The sequence below is a fragment of the Magnolia sinica genome, chromosome 1, assembly GCF_029962835.1.
Source record: "Magnolia sinica isolate HGM2019 chromosome 1, MsV1, whole genome shotgun sequence".
Lineage (NCBI taxonomy): Eukaryota > Viridiplantae > Streptophyta > Magnoliopsida > Magnoliales > Magnoliaceae > Magnolia > Magnolia sinica.
The window spans coordinates 81935704-81962253 of NC_080573.1; positions in this window are offsets into that span (position 1 = coordinate 81935704).

Here is a 26550-nt window from a genome sequence, read left to right on the forward strand (position 1 = left end):
GAGATACGACTTCGACGTGAAGATGAAGGAGGCCCAGGCAGATATTCTGGTGGCTCGGGCGATGGCCATGGAGGAGTTCAAGGCCTCCAAGGAGTGGGAGGAAGAGAGGGATGCACTTTATAGTGTCGGGTACGACAAGTGCCTCGAGGATGTTATGTGGGCATATCCCGAGCTCGACATATCCCATTTCGAGGATTGCTCTACCGAAGACCCGACTCCACCAGAGGTCGAGGGCTTGTCTTCCGAGCAGCCTAATCCAGTGGAGCCCTAAACTCCTTTTCTCTTTTTGTATTTTTGGCTTCTTTTTCATTTGCTTTTATTATGTACTCCTTTTATATTAATGAAAAAGAAGGTATTTTTTAAAAGCAACTGTGCGGGTTTTTCAGTAGATTTCTCAAATCGGCTTATCACTTTGCTAGTACATTAGTTGAATGAGATCTCAGGAGTTGTCTATTGAGTCATTTCCTTTACCAGGGGATTTTTGCTTTTGCTTGTTAGATGGTCGAGCTGCAATGATCCCTCTATAAAAGGCCTAGCAATTTTGTTGTCACGCCCCAAACCCGAAAAACCAAGCTCACAAAATTTTTAATCGCCGAATCCGGTGCCGAAAGCCTCCGTAGTACCCCATTCTCGACTCCCGGCACCCATTTGCCAGATTCCGATCCTGGGATCCTACAAGGAGGATTTTTAATATGGATTTTTTTTAGGGAGCATAACCACAAACACAACCAAGTCACGAAAACATCATCACCACATATCCACTAATAAAATCATTCGAGTACAATGCTAAAAGGGAAATACATATATGAAACAAAAACTCCAAAGCTCTAACACACGCTCCTTTCTCAATGCTGCTGTGACCTAACGTCACCTGAACGCAACGGTCATGCATAAGCTTACAAGAAGCTTAGAGGGTGGTGTATGTGTGTGAAATGCACGAGCTAAGCATATAAATATCAGAGTAAGCGAAAAATACTGGCAAGTCCATAATCATTCGACTATAAGGACATAATAAACCAAATGTCATATGTTGAGGATACAATGCAATATGCAAATCTTGTCGAGTCCACGAATATGTGGGACAAGGTTCTGCCTTCATTGTGTGCACAGTAGCTTGCCAACCACTAGTACCTCGCCCAAGCCCGCTAGGCTCCTCCCACATTAGCGTCCGCTCACGTGTGCCTGCCCACATGTGACCACAGTGACAAGGCATCACAATATGTCATATGTAGAGGATGTAATGCAGTATACAATGTAAAAGAAATGACAAAGTTAAAGTGTGTAGTTAGGATGATAGTACGTGGTATCGCAAGTTGTGGGGTTCACCACAAGAGACTTCTATCCAAACTAGTCTTATACTTAAATTTGGATAGGTAGACTCAATGTGGTAAACTCTTGATCTCAGGTTGGACGTGTGCCCAACCAAAATCCTGGCCATTGCGAAGGTACATATAATGATTTGGTTGCGCATCACTAGCCCAAGTGGATAGTGAATGAATGAATGAATGAGTTAAATGCTGAGTACACAACTCCTGCTTAGTAAGTTCACATATCAGTATCGTACATATTGGGCATAATCATCAGGGTCTAGTACACTCCGCACTGGCTGCCGCCTTCCCTTGCCGCACAGCCCAGCGAGTGGAAAAGACCTCACTACCCGTCTGGCCAGTAGTTTGCCAATATCTACTCGGCTCGTCGATAACGGACCCATTTTCGAGCTGGTCAAACTCAGCTTAGCTTTGCCCCTACCCTCGGGTGGATAAGGCCACATCCCCTTCCAACCGACCTTGACACAGTGGGAGACGGGGCTTACTGGTATTCGGTACTTGGTCGCTCATGTATTCACTCGATCTAGACGTTTGAGCATCCCCTGGCCACGGGGGTTTAAGTACTTTTACCCAAGGACATCCAACGTGCCTAAGTACTAGAACCAAACATTTCCGGTGTCCCTTCTGGCCATTCACTGTCATGCCCCAAATTCGAAAACCGGGCTTACAAAATTTCTGATCACCAAATCCGATGATGATAGCCTCCGTAGTGCCCCATTCTTAGCTCCTGGCACCATAGCCAGATTCCAATCCTGGGATCCTACAAGGAAGATTTTTCAACATACATTTATCTCGTAAGAAGCATAACCATAATTTTACCCAAATCACAAAGGCAACATCATCATCACATATCCACTAATATAAACAGTTGAATATAGTGCTGAAAGAAAAATACATATATCAAAAATCAAAGCTCTAGAAGACAACTGCATGTTCCAAGCCAACATTGTTGTGACCTAATACCACCTGCATGCATCTATCGTATATAAGCTTATAGAAAGCTTAGAGGGTGGTGTAAGTGTGTGCACAAGGTAAGCGTCAAGTATGCAATATCAGAGCAATGCAAGAACATGCTAGTAAGTCCAAAAACATAATAAACCAATATCATATACTGAGGAAGCAATGTAATATGTGGTGCGAATGAAATGACCAAGCTTGAGTGTGAAGTCGGGTTAATAGTACGTAGTATCGCAGGCTACGGGGTCCATCATAAGAGACTTCTATACAAACCAGTCTCATACCTAAATTTGGATAGATAGACTCAATGTGGTAAAATCCTGACCTTAGGTTGGTCTTGAGCCCTAACCGAAATCATGTCCATTACGAAGGTACACATAACAATTAGTTGCACACCACCAGCCCAAGTGGATAGTGAATGGATGAATGAATGAGTATGCAACTCCTACTTAATAAGTTCATATATTAGTACCATACATCTCTGGGATCATCACCAGGGTTAGTACATTCTACGCCAGCTTGCCACCCCTATCCGAGCACACAACTGGGTAAGTGGAAGAGACCTCACTATCCGCCCGCCAATATCAGGCCCGACTCATCGATAGCTGACCCATTCCTCAAGTTGGTCAAACTCAACCTAGATATTACCCCCTCACTCAGGTGGGTAAGGTCACACCCCCTCCCAACCGACTACGACACAGTGGGAGATGCGACCTACTGGTATATGGTCCTCTTGCGCTCATATATATCCACTCAGTTTAGACGTTAGGGCGTCTCTTGACTACAAATGTTTAGAAAATTTCACCCAGGGACATCTGTGATACCCGTATACTAGAACCAAACATTTCTGGTATCCCATCTGGCCATCCACGACATGCTTGTGAAGGCCACGACCCTGATATCGCTAGGGCGTACGGTGGTCATATCACAAAATGCGAGATGCATGAGTTATACCATCCAGTCATGCAGCAATCCTGCGAGTATCGTGCGCTCATGTGGACAACTCCTCCTATCAGGGAGTCCCATGAACAACCTGCCCTATAACATATGCAATGGTCAACCACATCTCATAACAAACATGCAGATGATACTTATAGGCATGTATCATGATGCTACGCTGTCACATACTCATAATCGGTATCTATGACCGGCACTAATAATCAGCATTGATAATCAGCCTCGATGATCAGCATCGGCCTCGATAATCAGCACCGATAATTAACATCGATAATCGGCACCGATAATCGGCATCGATGAGAATGGGCCTAACAAGGCATAATGGAAGGTCACAATGTGGACATTCAACCATCATTGCCCATCAATGTGGACATTTAACCAACGGTGCTCCCAATGAGTGGCCCACATATAGCCTAACATATAGTGGGGCCTATGGCCTCACACAAGGCCTCACATACAACATAATGGGCCTCACATAAGGACCTTTCATACATCATAATGGGCCTCATCGAATGGGCCACATATACATCACATTCGGCCTTAACATAAGGGCCTCATATACATTACAATGAGCCACATTCATGGGCCTCAAAGGCATCACAATGGGCCACCTCCATGGGCCTCAAATACGTCACAATGGGCCACACCACCTCGGCCACAAATACATCACAATGGGTTACATCCAAGGGCTTCAAATACGTCATGATGGGCCTCTCATACATCATAATAGGCCTCATCATAAGGGCCATATTGTAACGTCTCGAAAAAATCCGTACAAGGACCCGAGTACCACCTCAGGCAGAAATCACCCAGGACCAAATCCTTTAGAAATTAGGTTAATATTAGCAAGTGCTAAACTAGAGTGCTTATGAAATTAGCGCTAATCACTTTAAATACGATTTGCAAGACCCAAACTGCACAGTATCATTGACGCTACATTACCCTGAAATCTAGAATCCGTCCTTAAACCCAATTACTCTCGGAAGCATCTTGAAACTTCGTATCAGACCTGGACCGCATGTTGAAAGTCCGATAACCGTAAAACTATACAATTATGAACTCATGACTGGACTTGACAACCCTCTCGGAAATCAAGTCTTAATTGTGTCTAGAAATGCACAACTTGAGCCCGGAGTGAAGAGTGTTAAGTAATCTGAGTCACGTCACTTACGGGCCAAATATAAGGATTCAGACCATCAGAATCTGACCCAAATACACCCTCGGATCAGGAGAAATGTCCCACACATGTCGATGTACTTGTGACCCTGATCGAGTGACCGTGACCGTTGAACTGAAACTGGTCCGCCACGACTAATCTGTAAATCCGATCGGAACGAAAACTCTGCCTGACCTAGATCCATGGCCAGGGAGCTTAAGTCCAACCGCACGTGAAAAAGAGGCCACCAGAAGTGCTCTATTAGGCCGGAACAGTCCATATTTGGATATAACCTAAGTATACCTTGGCCCTAGGGCCATTTCCATCAAACCTGGGCCTATATAAAGACCTTAAACACTTTCTCCCATATTCCATACGAATTTGAGAAACCCTAGGAGAGAGAGAAGAGAAAAGAGAAGGGAAAAGAAAGAAAGTGAGAGTGAGAGTTGAAGATTCTTCCTGGGATTCAATCCCGCTACTCCAGGCAATCAATCGCCGGTCCTGTATTGCTATACGGGCGATACCAATCCCGTTCTTAGGTAAGAAAACCTAACCCTAACTTGTGTTAGAGTTTCTAACTATTGTGATAGATGAAATAGCTGACCTATTCCCTGATATAGGTTATTGTGGTGCCGTAGACAAGATTTAAATTTTAAAACTGAGTTCGCTACGAGTCTACCGGCGAAAGGTGCAGACTATAAACGTATAGGTTATGGTTTTCAAGGCTTTCAATGTCGGTTAATGGTTTATTACTGATGTGGGTGCTATTTCACATGGTAAATGCGATGTTTGTTTCGCGTTTTAGATATATATGAACTATATGGAGTCTAGTGAATTCCATGTATTTGTAGAACGGGTTGTATACGTATGGAATTCGAACGTGTGTTTACCATGATTAATCGTCGTGTGTTTATGCTAGTTGTATGTGTAACAACTCCTTGGCGAAAGGATTTGCCCTAAGACGTGCTATCACCAACATACGTCATGTATGTCGGAATATGTAGTCTAAGTGTTTGTAGAAATGTTTGAATGAACAAGTGTGTAATATATTGTACTTTATATGGGCGTTGAGAAGAGATTCTCAACTACCTTAACGATGTGTATGATTTCCTATATGCAACTTATATTCTTTGTCTATTTTACTTAGGCATTGCATATGTGTGAATTCATGTTTAAGTTGAAATCCATCAAATGCTCACATGCTTGTATGATTGGAATTGTTGATCCATTACTATTCTGATTAGCTTGCATGATTATCTGTTATAATTGAATATGTTTGGGACTACGGAATAGTCCAGGCAATCGGTAACGGGCATTGAATAGGTGGCTGAGGTTGATTTCGCCACATAGGACATGATCGATGAATCCGAGCCGTACTTAGGATGTCGGCAGTGGTTAGGCTACACGGAGTGCTTACGCACTTCATGTCGATCAACTCGACGTGTGCTCGTACTAGTCGAGCTCGTCAAGTAACCCGATTGACCCGATGTATATTCACCATGTATGGACGCTACTGCTTGAATCTAAGGTACCAAACTTACCAGTGAAAACCCTTTTAAACCTTGGTACCTCGATCCACTAAGACACCATGGTCTAGCTGTCGGCCTACGCTGGGGTGACGAGCCTCCCCGTAGTGTCTAGTGAGTAACACAGACTCGTGAGCCGAATACGGAGGTATGAGACACTGTATTCGAGTTGTCGGCCTACACTGATAAGGTGACGAGCCCTTTGTAGTGACCTCGAGCATACACTAAGACTACGTAGAGGTGACGAGCCCTTACGTAGCAACAGGAGTACACTAGGCCTACACTGATAAGGTGACGAGCCCTTTGCAGTGACCTAGAACTGTAACATCGTATGAGATTTACTAGGATTGACGACCCTAGAATGGATCATTGTTTGGGAATTGATATAAGGGAGGTACCTTAGCTTCCCAATCTTGCTGTATGAAAAGGACTAATAAGAACTTAGTAATCACATTCATGCACCGTACTGCATATGTCGTTTGGCGTTGGGCAGAGCACTGAAGAAGTGACTGACATGCGCGACCATTAGATGAAGATCGCAGAGGGAGTGCAGGTGAGGGCATGCATCATTTATACATACCATTCTTGCATTAACTAGAGTACTTAGGAATGTTTGATTGTATTGCCTTATCATTACTGCTTGACTGAATTGATAACATATTAACATTTACTTTATTGTTCCACTGAGTTGATCACTCACTGCCACGTTATAGAACGATGTTGTACACACCAACTAGACTCTGTATTAGATGCAGATGGAGACCTGACTGATGAGGCAGAGGCGGACTTCGCAGACGATGACAATACTTTCTCATATATACAATATTCAAGTGGATTCATATAGGCCGTTCTGATCGACGAGGCTTCAGGGTTACACTTGTAGAGGACTCTCACATTTTTGACATTTTGTAACTTAAAACAGTATTTGTAATATTTCACTTGAGAGGTGTTTATACTCTGGAGATGTACCACGACTTATATGCTTTATATCCATCTATTATAGTCTTCCACTTGCGTAATTTAATTGTCTCTGTAGTATGATACACTGTTTTGGTATGATCCCATTCATGTTTTAGGCACTAATACAAACAACATTTAATCATCCTCAAATATGTTGCATAAGTGATGCGTTGGAACTCGGGAGTTGGACTTTTACTCGACCCACGATTTTCAGGGCGTTGCACATATATATACATCACATTAGGCCTCTTCAAAGGTCACAAACATATCACAATGGGCCTCAACAAATGGGCCACAAGAACCTCACAATAGGCCTTACCAAACGGGCTGTAAATATATCACATTGGGCCTCATCAAAGGCCTCAATATGTCACGATGTGGGTATACATTAAGATAGGGTCCACATCCAACTGGACTGGACGACATAGATGAAATACGTACAGCATAGTGGGCCTATACAGTGTAGACGGGCCCAACACATGCAGTAAGTGGGCCCTGCACCATCAAAACAGGTGACAATGCAGATACGAAATACATACATCAGGGTGAGCCCCACCATCCAACGGACTGGATGGTGCAGATTTATAATACATTCATCATGGTGGGGCCATGTCAATCATGTGATGGATGGTGTGAATATACAACACATCCTCAAAGTGGGTCCCACCCCAACAAATGGACGATCAGCTTGGATGAAACAAATACATCATGGAGTCCCACGTGGGACCCATGATCTGGACGTACGGCTTAGATATAATACATACATCCAAGGTAAACTCCACAGAAAAACATCAAGGTGGGCCCCACCCATCTAGAAACAGATGGATGGTGCGGCTGTAACACAAACATTAAGGTGGTGTCCCACCATCCAGAGTGCTGGACGGTGTGGATCAGACCCATACCTCATGGAGGTGGGTCTCACGTCCATCTCACGGATGGACGACGTGTACAAAACACATACATGAAAGGTGTCCCACCGTCCAGACCACTAGACGGTGTAGATTTAAAACACATACATCATACATCATGTGGGCCACGTCCACAGAAATTGCTGACGTCACTGTAGTGGGCCCACCGTCCTGAAAACTAATGGATGGCTGGGATGAAATGCATATATCAAGGTGGGTCCCATCTCACATGTGCAGCATGTGTGGGGTGGGCCCCACACATCCAAAAATGGACAGACGGGTATAGATATAACATATACCTTATGATGGAGACACATAACTCGCTGACGTCCAAGCAATGGGATCCACCATCCCAACTTTGCTAGACGGACGACTTGAATATATAAATCATATATCTGGTGGGCCCCACCCTCACACGTGCCACACATGTGGGGTTAGTTCCCACGCCCTAAAAATGGATGGGCAACGAAGGTAAACCACATACATTGTGGTGCCATGTGGTGGGCCACAACGATTTGGATCAAGCTGCAAACCGTGATTTGGACAGTGTGGATCTAGCAATGCATCAAGGTGGGCCCACACGTGTGGGACCCACCAGTTACAATCAAACTGATATGTGAGTTTTTACCTCGTCCCGCCCTGCTGGACTTCCAGCGGACGGACAACCTGGATGAGGCACATGGGCCTGCTGGGCTAATGCCTCTAATGGGATGGACGGTGTGGACACCATTACACCTCAAGGTGGGTCCACGGAACTGTTGGATGGACGTATGGTGGGGGTAATGCATCCGTCAAGTGAGCCATCAATAGTGAAGGAGAGAGATAGAGAGAGAGAAGGAAAGAAATGAGAAGCGGGGAGGAGCTCCGCCACTATGAGCTCCCCCTTAATCATACAACACACACATCAATGGGCCCCACTTGTCCCATACATCAAAGATCAAGATCTACTCTATAACACCCACCTATCCTTCTTCTTCCTCCCTAGCCTTCCAATGCTTCAAGAGTGCTTCAATGGTGGAGATGACGATCCAAGGGTTGGATTGAGTGGGATCTTACAAGGAAGGGGGGTTGGCTTGATGGAGTTTTTGGTCTCCAAGCTTGGATGTCTAAAGGCTCTCTCTTGGGAGTTACTTGGAAAAAAATGGGTAGGGAAGAGAGAGAGAGAGAGAGAGAGAGAGAGAGAGAGAGAGAGACGTTGTAAGGGAGAGGGATGGGTGTGATGGGTGAGAGATGAGTGATGGGTGATGGGTGGAGTGATGGATGTGTACTTGACTTGAGAGTTGACTTTGGATAAGAGAGGGATGTGTGTTGGTACCTGATTGATTGATTGACGTGATGTTTGGTAGAGATTCTCTCGGAATCAGCAATGCATGACGTTTCTTCAAAAAATACGCAGGCCCACAACTCCTGGCTTGAGTATCGCATTGGTGCGTAAGACACGACATTGGAATCGCGGCGATGGTGCAGTCGTGATGGTACAAGTCTCAGGTCGAGCCGACTTAGAATTACATGATCTGACTTATAGTCGTGGGCAAATGCCGATTACATGTCAAGTGTTCCTGAAATTTGATAAGGAAGATCGTAAAAGTCTACGGAATGGTACGATCTAGGATATGAGTCTTACATTCACGATATACCTGTGGAGGCCACAGCCCTGATGTTGCTAGGGCACAAAATGATCATATCATACAAAACATGAGTCATACCATCCAGTCATGAATCAAACATGCGCGTATCGCGCGATCATGTGGGGTAACTCCATCTCACAAGGAGTCCCATAAACATATCAGCCCAATGGCATATGCTATAATCAATCATCCCTCATAACAGGCATACTAATGAGCATGTATCGTGATGTTATACTAAGCATGTTCTCGGTGTGTCGATCAAGTCACACAAAATGCGAGATGCATGAGTCAGACCATCCAGTCATGCATCAAACCTGTGTGTATTACGCGATCATGTGGGACAACTCTGTTTCACAAGGAGTCCCATAAATATCTCAGCTTAATGACATTTGCTATAATCAATCATCTCTCATAAAGGGCATACCAATGATGTGCATGAGCATGTATCATGATGTTATACTAAGCATGTTCTCAGTGTGTCAATCATGTCACATAAAATGCGAGATGCATGAGTCATACCATCTAGTCATGCATCAACCCTATGCATATCGCGCGATCATGTGGGGCAACTCCATTTCACAATGAGTCCCGTAAACAACTCAGTCCAATGGCATATGCTATAATCAATCATCCCTTATAACAGGCATACCATGATGCGTATGAGCATGTATCATGCAATCATGTGCATAGAGTACATAACATATAGATATTCACATGCATCATCAATATCATGGCCATTGTCTAATACTATCATTATACATGCCCTAAGTATTAGTTGTCTATCATAATAAGGTAATCCTTACGTCCACTAACATCATTTATTTATCATTATCCATGCATCAAGTAAATATATGGTTATCTTATCCACATTATCATCACGACAATCAATACATGTATTATTATCACTTAGATATCAAGCATGGTGGTCAACTAGCACGTTTTGTCATCATGCATATAAAATATCATCATCATTACCATGAGGATCATTTTCACTTCATAATTAACATAAACAATATCATAAGTACCATAAATAATTACTCATTCATCATTAATGCATATGCTATAATACACCATCCATTAAATCATATCTATCATTTCAACCAACAACTCACCATCATCATTATCATATTACCATATATGTATCATCGTCTTGCCCATCACTAAGAGTAGGGCTGTTCACGAGTCAAGCCAGCTCGAAAAACTTGCTTGACTCGGCTCGAGTTAGCTCGGATTGACTCAACTTGAATGGCTGATTCGGGCCGAGTCAAGCTAATTATTTAAAGCTCGAGTTGAGTTCGAGCCGAGTTCGACCATGGGGCATTTCAACTCGACTCGACTCGAAGCTCGAACTCGAGCTCGACTCAACTCGATTAATAGATATATTAAAGTTGTGGGGAATGCGGAGAAAGTTGAAGTGGGATCTCTTTGCTTTCACACCAACAACGAAGAGTTTGATGTTAGTGTTGACGATCTCTTGAATGCAAAATAGAATATTGTATGGAGCACTCACATGAATATACATATCCTTCCTGAATATGTTGTGAGCTACAAGTCCTCAAATCATCTGTAAGGTAACGGAAACTGTGCTTTTGTCTGAGCAGCAATAATACAAGTGGGTCCCACTTTTTTGTGGTCACAGGTTTGTTCAAAATCCTATCCATTGGAAAGTATGGCCTTGATGATGGGTAATTCAAAACATACAATTGAGGATACTTTTGGCCCATGGTTCTTCTATCATAGGGCTCACACATATGGATTTTCTAGACTGCTGAAAGATGGACTACACCCTATTTCGGCTGTCGGGCCAAACCAAAAATGAATTTCTCTTGGTGGAGCATCATGTAAAATGCATCTTTAAAATTTTTTTATTTAGCTTCTCTTCTGAATTAATGGAGGAGGATCAAGAATAGAATCCATTACTCTCTCACCCAACAAGCTCGAACTCGACTCGAGGTAAACTCGACTCGACAGCTTTGGCAAACAAGCCAAGCTTCAATGTTGAGCTCGAGGCCGAGCTCAAACTCGAGTACAACATGGACAAGCCAAGCTGAGCTTGGCCCACCTCGACTTGATGCCCACCCCTAACTAGGTGCATCCTACTAGACTAAGCACACTAGCATGATTATCAGATATAAACAATAATCGGCCTAAATACATGATGGGGTCCATAAAAGGATGGCGGATCTAGTCCAAAACATCGAGATTAGATCTAAACAGTGGATATACCAACCTGATACCATAGATTCTTCCATCTACGACAAGGGGTAATGGAGCACTCACTTATAAAGAGTGGGTGGTCTAGATGTCATACTACATCAAGGATGGACCTCATGGGGTGAGTTTAATGGGCATAAAATAAAGGAAAGAGGATGAGCCTAAGTACAGTAAGTGGGCTTCCTCACCCACTTTATCATTTAATAACTGGGCTTTCCTATAGGGGCCCGATATGAATACAAGGTAGGCTTTGGTGGGGTCCATACATCTAGGACTATGTGTCCTTGCAAACAGATCGGGTAGCCCGCTCATCATCTAAGTGGGCCTTAGGTTTGGTCACTGAGCTTGGTCAAACACATGTACTTAGGTGGACCACATTTCTTATAGAAGGCCCGGTATGACCACAAGATGGGTCCGAAGGTTTGAGTAGTCCTACAGGGTATGGTGGAAAGCATCATTATCAATGGGGGCCTAACGGTTTGGGTTAGCCCAACCGGGTAAGGTGGGAATCACTACATTAATGTGGGCCCAACGGTTTGGAATAGCCCAATAAGGAAGTTGGTTGACACTAACATCAATAGGGGCCCAATGGTTTGGGATAGCCCAATAAGGGAAAATAGGTATCACTGACATTAATGGGGGCCCAACAATTAGGGGTAGCCCAATAAGAGAATATGGAAATGGGCTTAATAATGGGCCCTAGGGAGGTTTACAATGTGGACATTTAACCGCCATTGCTCCTAAGGTGCGACCTACTTTGGGAATGGAATGTAACTTATAATGGGGGCCCATGGCCCTCATACTAACTAGAAAATGGATGGGTAGCATAAATATTACCATATACATCATGGTGGGCCTCTTGGGACAACCCATATGATCCAGCAAAATAGATGGGCAACATGTGCAACACATACATCATAATGGGCCTCATGGGGCAGCCCATGGCCCAGAAAAATAGATGGGCAAGGTACATACAATACATACATCATAGTGGGCCTTACAAGTCAGCCCATGATCCAATGAAACAGATGGGCAACGTGTACATAAAGCATGCATACAACAAGGTGGGCTTAATGGCTGGATGTCCAGCCCATCTGGGCCTATTGGACGTCCAGAAATCTGGACGGTCTGGTTGAAATGGCCTAGCTATACGTCCTAGAGGGGGGGGGGGATGAATAGGACGATGCCAAAATAAAACTTTAACAACGGAATAAAGAAAGATAGATAGCCAAATAAACTAAATCAAATCATAATGCTGAAATAAAAGCAACCTCACTAAACAAGTATTGAGAGGTTGATATGAATTTAGTTCTAAGGACAACCTTACACCATAAAAACCAAAGGTTTATGGCAGGACAACCTTATTTCTAGAACGTCTTTTGTATCAAAAACTCAAATCGAAGAGGAATAAATAAATAACAAGGAATTGAAATAAATTACAGGAATTTAAAACTAAATTATTACAACATTCCCACTGTGCTTGAAATGTAAATTTTACAATATTTACATCCACACATACATTCTACAAATCTGAATGAAAAGAGATATAAAACTTAAGCAAGCATTCAAACCACAAGACAAAGAGTTATAGTGGTTCTCCTGTGTGTACACCAATTGTTCAACAACAGCCACACAGCACTACTCCACTCCTAATATCCTCACACAGGGGCTATCAGCGTTCACTATCAAAGATAGGTTTTCCAAGTTCACCCAAAACCTTCACAATTGTGTTTTTCTCTGTGGGCTTCCACAATTAAAAAAACCCCTCTTTTGAGTTTTCCTGTCTCTCCTCAGATAACCAATACAATGAGATTTTTTTGGCAAATCCCAAAAGAAAACCAAATGAAAGTAAATTACATAAATGTAAAATATCCGACTTTCTCCTTCGTTGTAGCAGCCCAGAAGAACCAAGTCGGAGTAGAGATTTGAATGTCAAAGTTCAATGTCCAATACTCTTTTTATAATGGTTTTAAGTTCTAACAGATTTTAAATTAAACCAATTGGGCGTAGCGCTATTTGATTTTGATTCCAAGAAGACAGAATACAGCAATTCCTCTTTTCAAATAAGATTGGAATATAGAAACAAAATCAAATAAGAAAAGCTAAAGAAAGAGAATATTAAATATGCACACTTGGCTTAAAATGGAGCACAGACTTATCTCTCAGAAGGCCGAATTAAATTAGCTTGAAATTCATTGTTTAATTCTGAGATTCGTGCTCTATTTATAGGTGAACAAATCACGTCTTTGACTGGTCGTAAGTCCCCTTCGACTGGTTGTAGGTTTCACACGACTAGTCGAAGCTAGCTAATCTTTAATGCTGTACTTTGAGTCGTAGCTCTATGACAGGTCGAAGAAACAGTTGACACTATTCATATGACTAGTCGAACAAACCTTAAGACTAGTTGAAGCCAAACAGAAAATATTCAAATTTTGCAACAACCTTACGACTGATCTAGGAAATTCTTAGACAGGTCGAAGCAGTGCTAGGAATAGTCGAACAAAGTCCAGGACTAGTCTTAGAATAGCCTAGACTCACATATATAAAACATATGAATTATGTATTCAGAATGACCTACTCTAAAGGTCAACCTAAGGTCAGTCATACCTCAATAGTGAAGTAAGGACATTGAAACTTAGAGACAAGAGACCTTTGAAAGTAGCAAGGCTTAAAGTCTTGATGGAGCTCAAACTTGAAAGCTTCTTGAGATCTTGAGGTTGAACTTGAAAGCTTCTTTGAAAATCTTGACTTGTGAACGGTGCTTGACAAACAAAGCTGATCTTGAGTAGAGCATTGTTTTTCACAGATGCAAGCTGCATAACAGTGTCTTTGACACTACAAATTTGACAACAAAAAGAGCTATAAACTATAACACTTACATTGGTCCTCATTCATACAAATGGAAGGTGGGCCGTACAAGGTTCTGATGGGGTCCTTGGTCTTAAGAAAATGGAGGTATAGTGTGTATACATTACACTTTCAACATGGTGGACCTCACAACTTTACAAAGGGTAATATCATACAACAAGTTGGGCCCTTGCTGGATGTCCAGCCCTCCCAACTTTCTGGACTTGCTGAGCATCCAGCAGATGGACAATCTAGATGAAATACATACTTCCTGGTGGCCCATACACATCACAGTGGGCCTCACCAGATGAGCAACGTGGATACAACACATACATTAGGGTGGTCTTGCTGCTAGATGACCAGTCTAGCAGCGCCCCAGCACTGCTGGACGTCCAAAGGGGGCTGGATGGCTGGGTATACGCATACATAAGGTGAGCTCCACTTGTAGACGTCCCACCAGAGGGTGGGCCCCGACCAGGTGGGCCACAAAGATAGGGGAATGAAGGAGATATAAAATATACATCAAGGTGGCCCTGCAGCCTAAGGATGGCCAGCCCTACTGGACGCTGGCCCTGCGTGGGCGTTCAGCAGGTGGACGACCTAGATATCATGCAATATGGGGCCACACTTGAGCGTGGGTCACCCAGAAGGTGGGCCGGCCATTGGGCCAGAAATAGGTAGATGGAGAAGATAAAACACATACATCAAGGCCGGTCTAGCAGGTTGCTGGACGGTCAGGTTGCTGGCCCTATTGGGCGTTAGGTCTGCCCCCTGGTTAGGCCCAGGGCCTGTTAGATATGGGGGAATGGAAGGTTGGTGTGTATTTTTCACGTGCATAGTAAGGTAGGGTCTACGAGAGTGGCCCACCAATCCCAAATCAAGCTAATATTTATCTTTACCATATCGTCTAGGCATGGTGGACGATACTAGCAAATGGGACTGTCTAGGCTTGCTAGGCCCACTCCAGGGACAGCCTCCCAAGGCTGGACGGTGTGGGTTCAAATAAACATCAAGGTGGGGTCCACATGTCAGTGGGCCACCCCACTATAATAAAAGAATCAAGTTGATATTGTGCTTTCCATTCATTTATCCCTACATGACTGACCGGTCATGTAGGCTGAAAAAATGGACAGCTTACTGTCCAGATTACTGGACAACAAGGATTTAAAACACATGCATTAAGGTAGGGTCCACCCGGATGGGCCGCACACATCCAGATCAAGCAGATATGTATATTTCTTCCCTGGTATCTGAATCATGTAAAACAAGGTAGCAAGGTGGGGATGCCATCCCCACCACAAAATCAAGGGTCTAAATGACCCTTACATGCTGAGTAACAAGGAACCATCATGGTGGGGTCCATGGAGAATGGCCCCACCATGGATACATTCATATAATCATAGTGGCCATTGGCCACACCTAGGGACCAAGATGGGATCCCTACCTTTGATTGGTAGGTCCTACTTGCCCCATGAATAAAAATAAAGAAATCTAGCCTAAGGAGCACGCACCTCTTCTTCTTCAAGCTTCCTAACAATCCCAAGCTCCTAAGCTTCACTTTTAATGGAGGAAGATGAGGTTCTAATGGTTGGATTGGGAGATCAAGGGTGGAAGATGGGCTGGGATGTTGGGTTCTCTCCTTCCTTAGCTTGGACGTTCCACTCTCTCTATGGTTTACAATGGAGAAAAAAAATGGGAGAGAGAGGGAGTAAAGAGAGGTAATGATGGGTTATCATGATGGCTTGTAAGAAGGCATGGGGAGGGAGAGGCATGCTAGCCATTATTACTTGTAAGGCATGAGTGGGCTAGGGATGATGTCATCCTAGGGTAGGGTAGGCTAGGATAGGTAGGGTGATGTCATGCAATCATGGTTGTAGAGATCTTTTTCTACCTGGAATCCTATGGTCCCACAACGCGCAGTTTATGGCCGAGATTATACGCGGCCACAACTCCTAGCCTAGGCATCGCATTGGTGCGCAAAACGCGGCATTGGAACAACGACAATGGTGCAGTTGCAATAGGACAGGTTTCGAGTCGAGCCGACTCAGATCTTCGGCATGCGACTTAAGGTCGCGATCAAACACTATCTACAGGTCCCAGGTCGCCAGAATTCTACGGGGAGGATGGTGGGAGTCCAAGGAACGGTATGGTACTAGGATATGGGCCTTACAGCTCTCCCGTCCTAATAAAAATTTTATCCTAGAAATTTGCACTATCACGCAACTAGACATAACTCATAAGGGAAGATGAAGCATAGTATTGTATATATCAAAACACCATACAATGCACAATCAAACATCGAAAAGATGGGATAACGTTTGCGAATCTCAGCCTCTCGCTCCGAAGATACCTCATCTACACTATGATGACCCCTACTAAACCTCGGATCCCGGATCAGAAATGATGGAAATTGGGATTTAGTATAGCCTCACAATCTCATCAATGTCTAATCTAACAAGACGGTCCTAAGGCCTGGTCGTGCGAATCGTCGACTCCTCTTGACGACTGAGGGTCCTGCTGGGCTGCATAAAGTTTGCATTGGGCCTGCTGGGGAGGTGTATGTCCCCTCTGTGGTTGTTGCAACTGTGGCTGCTGTTGGGGGCTACCGGAGGGGGCCTTCCTCTTCTGCTCTCCTTTTATGGTCATGGACCCACTGGGAATCGGCCCATTTTGCCTCATATATCAGGGCCCGCTATATAACTTGCTCAAATGTCGGGAGCATGTGTCCAATGACACGACTTCGAAGGCCACGGCGCAAGTCGCACTCAAAACGGTGGGCCTTCCACTCCTTATCAGCTACTAGGTATGGTACGAATCTCGATAACGCAACGAATCGGGCCTCATACTAGGACATCGACATGTCCCCCTGCACAAGAGTTTCAAACTTAAGTGCATGCTGCTGACGGATGTGCTCCACCCTGGAGAAGAAATACTGCTAACAGAACCCGCTGCTGGGTGGTACAGCTCATGGTATCAAAGATCTTCTCTATCTCAGATCTCCATCTCTCCGCTACTGACGAGTCGGGCTCTCCCTGGAAACGCGGGGGATCAAACTGCCTGAAGTCGCGTAGAAGGGAGCTCGTGCGCTCTTGCTCAGTCTGGGCAGGTGCATTCGTAGGTTGCCTACTCTGCCCCTGAAGAACCGCTATCATCGCCTACAACATCTGCTAAAGCTGATCCGCGCTCACTGATATGGTCGGGGTTACACTGGTCTCGGACGCGGAAGCCGCTCAACTCGTTCTCTCAGGCATCATGTCCTATAAAAAGGGATAAGGGGTCTATTAGCCTTGAGCACTCTCGAATGCACACACGATAGAGAGCTATATCAGAAAGTTTCTAAGTTATTCGAACTCGGGGATCTAATCATTCGAAGTTCTCAACAATTATATAGTGAAGGGTAGTTATCAGTAGATATGTGATGTTATCCCTAGGGATTCCCAAGTTATGCTCTGAAACCAACTTCTGTCACGCCCTAAACTCAAAAACCGAGCTCACAAAATTCTCAATCGCCAAATCCAATGCCAACAGCTTCCGTAGTACCCCATTCTTGGCTCCTGACACCCATTTGCCAGATTCTGATCCTGGGTCCTACAAGGAGGATTTTAAGTATGGATTTTTTTAAAGGGAGCATAACCAAGTCACAAAAACATTATGACCACATATCTACTAATAAAATCATTCGAGTACAATGCTGAAAGGGAAATACATATATGAAACAAAAACTCTAAAGCTCTAGCACATGCTCCTTTCTTAATGATGCTGCGACCTAACGTCACCTGCATGCAACGGTCATGCATAAGCTTACAATAAGCTTAGAGGGTGGTGTATGTGTGTGAAATGCATGAGCCAAGCATATAAATATCAGAATAAGCAGAAAAAACTGGCAAGTCCATAATCATTTGATTACAAGGACTTATTAAACCAAATGTCATATGCTAAGGATGCAATGCAATATGTAAATCTTGACGAGTCCACGAATATGTGGGACAAGGTTCTACCTTCATTGTGTGCACAGTAGCCTTCCAACCACTAGTACCTTGCCCAGGCTCGGTAGGCCCTGCTCACATCAGCGTCCGCCCACTTGTGCCCGCCCACATGTAACTACAGTGACGGGGCATCACAATATGTCATATGAAGAGGATGTAATGCAGTATGAAATGCAAAAGAAATGACAAAGCTGAAGTGTGTAGTCGGGATGACAGTATATGGTATCGCAAGCTGTGGGGTTCATCACAAGGGACTTCTATCCAAACTAGTCCCATACCTAAATTTGGATAGCTAGTCTCATGTGGTAAACTTTTGATTCAGGTTGGTCGCGCGTCCAACCAAAATCTTGGCCATTACAAAGGTATACATAATGATTTGGTTGTGCACCACCAGCCCGAGTGGATAGTGAATGAATGAATGAATGAGTCAAAAGCTGAGTACACAACTCCTGCTCAGTAAGTCCACATATCAGTACTGTACATCTCTGGGATCATCACCAGGGCTAGTACACTCCACACTGGCTGCCGCCCTCCCTGGCCACGCATCCCAGCGAGTAGAAAAGACCTCACTACCTGCTTGACCAGTAGTCTGCTAATATCTACCCAGCTTATCGATAGCGGACCCATTTCTGAGTTGGTTAAACTCAGCCTAGCTTTGCCCCCTTACCTCTAGTGGATAAACATCCCCTTCCCATGACCCCAACACAGTGGGAGATGCGTCTTACTGGTATTCGGCACTCGGGCGCTCATGTATCCACTCGGTCTAGACGTTGGAGCATCCCCTGGCCACGAGGGTTTAGGTACTTTCATTCAAGGACATCCAACTTGCCCAAGTGCTAGAACTAAATATTTTCGGTGTCCCATCTGACCATTCACGATATACCTGTGGAGGCCACAACCTTGATGTCGCTAGGGCGCAAAGTGATCATGTCACACAAAACATGAGTCATACCATCCAGTCATGCATCAAACAAGCGTGTATCGCGCAATCATGTGGGGCAACTCTGTCTCACAAGGAGTCCCATAAACATCTCTGCCCAATGACATATGCTATAATCAATCATCCTTCATAATAGGCATACTAATGATGCATATGAGCATGTATCATGATGTTATATCAAGCATGTTCTCAGTGTGTCGATCAAGTCACACAAAATGTGAGATGCATGAGTCATACCATCTAGTTGTGCATGGGGGAGCTCCTTGTCCCAGGCTCCTTTAATTTTCTCGAACTTGGTTCAGAGGTGATTTTTGATGATCTTGTTGACTGCCTTGACCTGACCGTTAGCTTGAGGGTACCGAGGTGATAATTAAACATTTTGGATTCCAAGGTTCTCGCACATACCGCAAAATCGGCTGTTGTCAAACTGTTTCCTATTATCCGTGATGATTGTGTGAGGGATTCCATACTGAAATATGATGCTTTTCGAGACGAAGTTGGTTATTTTCTGCTTGGTAATCTTGGCTAGGGGCTCAGCCTCGACCCACTTGGTGAAGTAGTTGATCGCAATGACTACGAATTTTATCTTCCCTTTATCGGTCGATAGGGGGCCGATGATGTCTATTCCTCATTGGACAAATGGCCACGTCCTAATCGTAGGGGTCAACTGCTCAGGTGGCTGAGCTGACAGAGTGTAATTACGAACCTCTGACATTTATCGCACCTCTAGGTGTACCGCTTAGTGTTTTTCTGGATGGTAGGCTAGAAGTACCCTTACCGGATGACCTTGTGGGCAAGGGCAAATGTTTTAGGTCAAGCTTCGATGCTTTAAGGTTAGACGGTAGAGGCACTACATCAATTTAGGGCAATTTTTCAAATTGTGGCCTTCACCGGTTAACTTTAAGTACCGGCACAGTATCAAGCATGACAGCCGTCTCCCTAATCATATCATCATCTAAATCATGGGAGTGAGACAGGCACATCTCTAGAGATTCAAAGGATAAAGTCAAAAGTGTTCTATCTTCCATGAAAGAATCAATTAAATTAACATCGTGAGCATTGTCATAATCCTCTGCCTGTTTGCTCATGTTGAAAAAGATATTGAGCTCCAATGTCATATTCTCAAAAGACAAATTCATGACTCCATTTTGGATGTGGCAAGGAATGGGCGATGAGGAATGATAGGAATTTGAGTGTTCATGTCCACAATGGGTTGGGTATCTAGGACGATAAAATCTAATGGGTGGTAAAATTTATCAACCTGGACCAACACATCCTCAATTACCCCTCTCGGTACATGAACTAGTGATCAGCAGGTTGTAATGTGGTCCGAGTGAGTTTTAATTCACCTAGACCCAGTTGTTTGTAGACCGAGTATGGTATCAAATTTACGCTTGCTCCTAAGTCAAGAAGTGTGTGACCAATCCGGTAATTCCCAATTGCACAAGCGATGGTTAGGCTATTAGGATCTTTGTACTTTTGTGGCACATCTTGCTTTACGATAACACTAACTTTTTCTTTTAAAATGCTTTTCTTTTGAATATTTCACCATCTTTTGGTCGTACATAAGTCTTTCAGAAATTTGACATATAAAGGTATTTGTTTAACGGCATCTAGTAGAGGAATGTTGACCTTCACTTGTTTCAACATCTCTAGAATGTCCTGAGAGTTAGAAAGAGGTTTTAGTGCAATCAACCATTGGGAAAATGGAGTAATCAGCTTGTCTTAAGGTTCCAGTTCCAACTCATGTGGAGTGTTGCTAGGTCTATCATTTCATCTATTTCTGGATCTTTAGTCTTTTCAGCCCTTATAGGAAGATATTTGTCAATTGTTTTCCCACTTCTAAGAGTGGTGATAGACTTAGCTTGCTCCATTTGATTTGAAGAACTCAGGTTGCTAACTTTATATTGCAGTTTTAGATTGGGAAGAGGTTGCGCTGAAAGGCTTCCTTTCTCCCCAATCACATTTTTTGTCTCAAGCCCTTGTATGGCCTTCGTAAGGTCTTGAAAGGCTTGTAGCATACCTTGATTAAAACGCTCTTGATTTTGAGGATGCTTTAGAACTGGATCCTCTTGAGGTTTTCCTTGATTTAGAATTTGATTAGGGAATCTGTAATGACCCAGAAAATTTTATGCAAAGACTCGAGTACCACCTCGAATTCCTTAGAAGTTATGTGTGGGTTAATTAGCGTTAAACTCAATTGCTTGTGAAATTAGTATCAATCACTTTAAATTTGATCTGCAGGGCTCAAAACCTGTAGAGTCGTTAACGCTATGTTACCCTGCAAGCTAGGATTCAACGCTAAAGCCAGTTGCTCTCGGGAGTACTTGGAAACTTTGTATTGGACCTGGACCGCGCGTCGAAAGTCCGATAATGTCGATCTTAGACAGTTTTGGTCATCTTGTTGGGCTTGACCATCACCTAAAAAACCAAGTCCAGATGATGTCCTGGGTCGATTTGCTTGAGTCCGGAGTAAAGAGTGTGAGAAAGCTGAGAAATTAAATATAATTTATGAAATCCGAGTCGTGTCGCTTGTGCACCGATTCTAAGCTTTCTGACCGTTGGAGTCTAATCCAATTTCACCCACGGATCAGGAAGGTGCCCCAAGCATGTCTTAGTGCCGGTGGACCTGATCGAGTTTCGGTGACCGTTGAATTAAGAGTGGTCCACCATGGCTGATCTGTAAATCCAATCGGTACGAAAACTCAGCCTGACCTAGATCCATGGTCAGTGAGCTTAAGTCCGACCATACATGGAGAAAGGACTACCAGAAGTATTCCGTTGGATCGGAATAGGCCTGATTTGGTTATAACCTAAGTATACCTTGGCCCTGGGGCTATTTTCATCAATGTTAGGCCTATATAAAGACCTTAAATCCCTCACTCTCTATTCCATACGAATTTTCTAACCCTAACTACGAAAGAGAGGAAAAAGAGAGAGAGTGAGAGAGAAGCTGGTGAATCATCTTGAGATTTGTTCCTGCTATTCTGCATACTTAAACCGTCACTTTTGAATCGTTATTCAGGCGATTCTAAGTTCATTCTTGGGTAAGTTAATAAAACCCTAGTCTGTTTTAGAGCTTAGACTTGTCTAAGTGTTGATGTAGCTCATTTCTCTTCTTGCCTTAGGTTTTCTAGTCACCGTTGACGAAGACTTATCGTCTGAATCAGATCTATTGTGTTTTTCTGGTTTAAGGTGCGGACTATATTCGTATAGGTTATGGTTTTCAAGGCTTTCAATGTTGGGTAATGGTTTATTATTGTTGTGGATACAATTTCACATGCCAACTGTGATGTTTATTTTGTATTCCTGATATATATGAGTTATATTGAGATTTGTGTATTATATGTATATGTAGGAAGTATCGTATACGTATAAAATATAAACATGTGCTTACCATGATTAATTGTCATGTACTTGTACTAGTTGTATCTGTGTCAACTCCTTGGCGAAAGGAATTGTCCAAATGTGTGTTATCACCAACATATGTCATGTATGTTAGACTATGTAGTCCAAGTGTTTGTAGAAATGTCTGAATAGTTAAGTGTGTATTACATTAACCTATTTATGGACGTTGAGAAGAGATTCTCAACTACCCTATTGATGTGTATGATTTCCTACATGCTATGTACATTCGTTGTGGTTTAACTTCAAGTACTACTTATGTGTAAATCCATGTTAAGTTGATATTCATCACATGCTTCCATATTGTATGATTAGAATTATTGTTCCATTACTGTTCTAAATTGTTAGTATGAATATCTGTTATAATTGAAGATGTTTGGGACTATGGAATAGTCCAGGAAATCGGTAACAATCCTTGAGTTCGTGGCCGAGGTCATTTTCGCCACGCAAGACGTGTTTGACGAACCCGAGTCGTATTAGGGTTGTCGGCAGTGGTTTGGCCACACAGAGTGTTTACGCACTCTATGTCGTTCAACTCAACGTGCACTCATGCTAGTCGAGCTCTTCAAGTAACTCGATTGTCCCGATGTATGTTCACCATGTATGAACACTATTGCTTGAATCCAGGGTACCAAACTTACTAATGCAATTCTGTTAACCATTGTACCTTGATCTGCTAAGACTCATGAGCCGGACATGGTGGTATGGCACACCGTGGTCGAGCTGTCAGCCTACGCTGGGGTGACAAACCTCCCCATAGTGACCAGTGAGCACACCAGACTCGTGAGCCAATTATGGTGGTATGGGACACTATATTCATGCTGTCGGCCTACATTGATTGGTGACGAGCCCTTTGTAGTGACCTCGAGCATACCTTGCTACTGCATTGAGGCGACGAGCCTTAGGGTAGTAACTAAGGTATGATAGCATGCATTGATTGGTGATGAGCCCTTTGCAGTGACCTAAAACCATATAATCGTATGAGATTGTCTAGGACTGACGACCCTAGAATGGATCACTGTTTGGAAAGTGATATGAGGAAGGTACCTTAGCTTTCTAATCCTGCTATATGAAACGGACTAATAACAACTTGGTAATCATGTTCATGCACCGCATTGCATGTGCGTTGGAGTTGTTGGCACTGCGGAAGGTTGTCATGCGTACCATAAGATGAAGACACTGAGGGAGTGTAGGCGAAAGCATGCATCATTTCTACATACATCTTTGCATTAACAAGAGTAATTAGGACGTGTTTGATTGTATTGCCTTATCATTACTGCTTGATTGATTTGATAACATGTTAACTTTTACTGTATAGTTTCACTGAGTTGATCACTCACTCCCACATTCTGGGACGGTGTTTCAACACCAACCAGACTCTGTCTTAGATGTAAATGATGACGCGACCCCTAAGGCAGAGCAGGAGTATGAGATGATGAGGACGCGTTTTCTTTTATGCAGTTCTCAAGTGGGTTCATGTGAGCCATGTCCTGATATGCGGGGATTCTGGGTTCTCTTTGTAATTGTAATAGATGATGTCATTTTGATACTTATATTTGAAAACCACACTTGTAATTATGACCTGGCAGAGTATACGTATTTCAGGGATTTGCACATGTACACATATATTTCTTTAAGTCTTCCGCTTGCGTCTTTCACTTATCCCTGAATTATGTTTGCAGTTTGGCTTAATCTATTCCATGTTTTATGCACTCATACAGTCAACATACATCCATCATTCAATATGCTGCATAAGTGATGTTTTGAAACTCGGGAGCTGAGATATGCTCGACCCCCGAATTTCAGGGCGTTACAGAATCCTTGAGGAGTAGCAGTTTGTCCATTCCTCCAAATGAAATTTGGATGATTTCTGCAACTATGATTATATGTATTTGAAGTGGATCCACTGAAAGGTCTTTAGTAATATCGCGGCATTAAATTGCTTATTCAATACCTCTTGAAAAGTAGGTATTGTTGGACAATTTTCAGTTGTGTGAATATTGCAAGCACAAATACCACAAACAGTTTCCGTAACCTTATCCTTCTTTAGTTCCATGGCCTCTAGTTTTCTTATGAGATTAGCCACTTTAGCATTTATATCATCATCGTCTTTCAGAAGATAAATTCTACACCCCTCCTTTAATTGAGTAGGCCTAGAAGTGGTGCTTGATTTTGGGGTGATGTCCCATGATTATGTGTTTTCAGCAAGCTTGTCAAAATATTCCCACACATCATTGACCTCTTTGTTCATGAATTCCCCATTGCACATTGTCTCGACCATTTGGCGCATGAAAGAAGTCAACCCATCATAAAAAAACTTGTTACTCGCCAAGTTTTAAAACCATATTGTGGGCATGAATTGACAAGATCCTTAATGTTTCATCTTCCTTTTGGGTGAAGTTCATGATCGATTTTCTAAAGGTGTTCGTTTTATGATATGGGAAAATTTTATTTATGAACTCCCTTGTCATGTCGTTCCATCTGCCAATAGATCGTGGACGTAATGAATGCAACCATGTCTTAGCTTTCTCTTTTAAGGAGAAGGGAAAGAGTTTCAGCCTAACCATGTCCTCAGACACGTTCGGAAAATATAGAGTGGCTATGATCTCATCAAACTCTTTCATGTGTAAATATGGATTTTCATATTCAAGTCCATAGAATTTTGAAAGGAGTTGGATCACCCTTGGCTTGATATCCATATGTCTTGTATTTTCTAGAAAAACCATGCATGAAGGTGTGCTCACCTCCGCCGATTGCAAATAGTCTCGTAAAGTATGAGGCGGGGGTGCATGATGCACCTCATTCTCATGTTGGATTTTCTCATCCTTAGGCTGAGGTGGATTTGGAGGTTGATTGACCAGTTGATTGGCAGACATAACTTCAATTAACTCTGTGGATCTCGAGTGGTGTCTAATCCTGTGATGGATAGATAACCCCTTAACCAATCCTCCTTCACTCAAGAGATGTCGAGTGTTATCATGGACCCACTTGGGCATGAAACACTCTCAGCCCTCAATTTCAGAATCTAACCTAAATCTAAAAAGAAATAGGGAAATAAAAATCTAGAAATAGAAAGAGAGAGAATTAGAAAGAAGTTACCAAATTAGAAGTTTCTATATTGGGATCCTATAAAAGAAAAAGGAAAGTGAATTAGTTTTTTTTTAAAAAAAGAATTATGAAAGCAACTTAGTTTCTTAAAAAGAAAAAAAGGAAAGTTTCTACAAATAGAAAGTAAGTTAGTTTTTAAAAAAGAAAAAGGAAAGTAAACTAGTTTCTAAAAACAAATTAGGAAAGTTTTTTAAAAAATAAAAAGTTAGTTTCAAAAAATAGAAAAGAAAAGTTTCTAAACCTAAAAATAGAAAGCTAACTTTCTAAAATAATTCAAAAAAAACCTAACCTAAAAATAGAAAGTAGAAAAACCCTAATATTAAACTAATTCCAAAACTAGTTGATCTCAGAAAAGCACAACCGTTAGTCCCCGGCAACGACGCTAAAAACTTGTTCACAACCCCAAGTGTAGGGTCGCGATGTAGTAATAATCTCAGTGAGACCAAGGTCGAATCCACAGGGACTAATCTCGTGAGTATTCTGAAAGTAACTAGAAGTAGAACTAGAAGAAGATGTAAATCTAAATCTGAAAGTGTAGAGGGAGTAATTGTGAATTGTTTAACTAAAACTTGTAAATTTAAATGTGGGAACTAAGGTTTCCAAGGATCCACTTATAGCAATCAGGGAGAT